The sequence below is a fragment of the Tyto alba genome, unplaced genomic scaffold (genome assembly GCF_018691265.1).
Source record: "Tyto alba isolate M040663 unplaced genomic scaffold, T.alba_DEE_v4.0 Super-Scaffold_14, whole genome shotgun sequence".
Classification (NCBI taxonomy): domain Eukaryota; kingdom Metazoa; phylum Chordata; class Aves; order Strigiformes; family Tytonidae; genus Tyto; species Tyto alba.
In genome coordinates this window covers 48,876,208-48,879,007 of record NW_024881276.1, presented here as the reverse complement: position 1 = coordinate 48,879,007, position 2,800 = coordinate 48,876,208, and positions in this window count along the sequence as shown.

Below are 2,800 nucleotides of genomic sequence, written 5' to 3'. Positions count from 1 at the left end.
CTTGCTGCAAGGGGTGGTGGAGGTGGGGAGGGAGGGGCGACGGCGGGGCGTGACGTGCCTCGGTCATCGGCAGCGCGGGGCGGGGCGCCTACTCTACCCGCCCTGAGGAAGAAGAGGGGGGAAATGGCGGAGGAGCGGAGCGACTGCAGGCTGCCGCTTGCTGCTCCACGTCAGCGCTTCCTGCCCCGTTGGCGTGGGGTCGAGCCCGGCCAGCAGCTCCCCACCCTCTCCCGTGGGCAGGGAAGGGAGGGGGAGGCGGGCCCGTGGCCCAGCAAAGCCAAAGCTCTTCGCGCCGTCCCCCCCACGCCCACGCCGCCCGGACCCCGCCCGCCGCCCACCCCGCTCTGCTCCTGCGACTCACGCACCCCGGCCTCTCGCGTGTCCCCTTTCCGCGTCCCGCGCTTTCCACAGGGCTCTCGGCCCCACGCCAACCCCGCGGGCCCGCCACGGCCCCTCGCAGCCTTTCTCGCCGCGTCCCTGCCCGCTGCTTGCCCTCCGGCAAGCCTTGCCTCTGCTGCCGCCGCCAGGTACCTGCTCGGGGACCCCGCGGTGTCACCAAAACGCCGGAGCTGGCCCCTGCCCACCCGGGAAGAGAGGCTGGCAGGCGAAGGGCAGCGTGGCGAGAGTCATTCATTTCCTTCGTGGGCGTGAGGTGGCCGCTTCCCGTCGGGGCACCCCGACTGCAATTGTTCTTGGTTCTTCTCTCTTTGGAGCGTTCAGGTACAACGTGATTGGAGCCCTCCCTGCTCAACCCACGCGTGGACACGCACGCACACACACTCTCTGCTTTAGAATGCTGGAATGTAGGTGCTGGTCTGCGAAGCTTTTGAGCACACTTTTTCGAATCTCACGCACTGATTGTTTTATAATCTAGTAGACCTGCGAAGAAGTGTTGGAATGTGTGTATTAATTTAGTTTTCTTATGCTGTTAACAGATGTGTTCCTCTAAAACACTAAATTTCTTTTCATCCTTGGTCCTTCACGCTCTGCTTCTGCTGACCGCCTCAGAGGTGATACCTGAGAACTGACCGTGGTGTGGGCTTGCACTCACCCTCGGGTCTAGATGCAGCATCTGGAGCTGCAGCCACCCCGGTGTCGTAAATCCTTGTCCAAAGCACGGCTGTCTGCAGTGCAGCACTTGAACCAGAGCAACTGCCAGCTAAAAAATGCCTCAGCCCAGCCCCTTGTCCTCACTGGCGGCAAGTGATAGTCTGCTCAACCATCGGGATTCACACAGTTGGGATCATAAAGCATGGCCTGGGATTCCTTGTCACTCGGCCTTTTCCTAAGGTTGAACATCAGTGTGACAGAGCACATGGGGGACTGCTGAGACTCTCATACTGGAGGGCTGTGTTATGTTAAAAGACCGGGCTGCTGCAGTTGGGATGTGTTAGCACAGCAGCTGCTCAGTCTGATACGTGTGATAACCAACTACCAGGCAGGCTGCTGAATTCTGCAAATACAGAGACGCATCAGTGTATGCACTTAAGCAGTGCGAGGTTTGGGGTTTTTTCTCTCCAATAGTAGCATTTTTCATGGTCAACTACTTTATTTTCAACTCATGATTTCTGCACACATATGTTAGTATTTTTGGCAATGCCTGAGTTAATGAATAATCTTATTTTTTGTCTGAGCTTGGCACCAAAAACTGTTAGCAATATTAAATTCATGATGAAGCCCAAAGCACTGAAAGATCTAAAAATCTTTTAACAAATAGTGGTGTGAAAGAAGCATAATAGGAAGAAATCGTAACTAGTATTACCCATTAAAATACATAAGTAATTTGTGAAAGGTCTGAAACAAACACACAACCAATATAAGTGTCGTCTGCAAGATCACAAACAGAGAAGGATTTGATACTAGCAATGGGGAGAATCAGGACATATGTTCCACTTCTGGCTTTGTCTGCTAGTTGCAGGCCACCTTCAGAACAAAAGCATATTTTAAATATTTAAAATTAGAGGTAAGACTAAAGCAAATTCTTACATTAAAAAAAATAACAAAACCCATACACATTATAATACAGAGCTAATGGCAGTAGCAAATTAAATGTATTAAGCATTCTTGTATGTATACTACCTATTAAAAAAAAGATGTGTTCATACAGACATGCACATAGAACTGCTGGTCCTCTTACAATGTACCAGAACTATCCATCGATATTATAAGTATTTAAAACCATTTCACGTTGCTGATTAATTCTTTATGGCATGGATTTAACTTACCTTTTTTTTTTTTTTTTTAATTTAGATTATTCCAAACTACAGGATAATACTGGTATTCCTTGACTAACAACAAAGTAACATGAATCATGCACAAAATAACAGGGTTTAGAGGTTTTTAAGCATCATATGATGCCAATAGAATTTTTGTCATCTATGTTTTTTATCAATACATAGCAGTTTTGTCATAAACTACTGCTTTATGCACATTTGTTGTATTTATATTGCTGCTTGCTAACAGACTGTTAATTTTAGCAGTAGGCAGTTTGCTGACTAAAAAACCAAAACACACATATATGCAGACAGATACCCTTCCCCCCCATATGTATGTACGTGTATACATGTATCTGTTACAGAAATTAATTTTGTTTATTACCGAACAAAAATATATAATAGCTTATACTGGATCTACTGGGAGAAAATACAGCTGCTCTGACAGTCTGCAAAAGGAGGAGACTAATTCCAGAGGTACAAACCCACAGGGGAGAACGCCCAGCTGGCAGCTCTCCCCAGCTGATCTGTTGGGCTGTGGAACAGCCTGAAGCAGCAGCTTCCCAAATTGTCAGGTTGCAGACCAT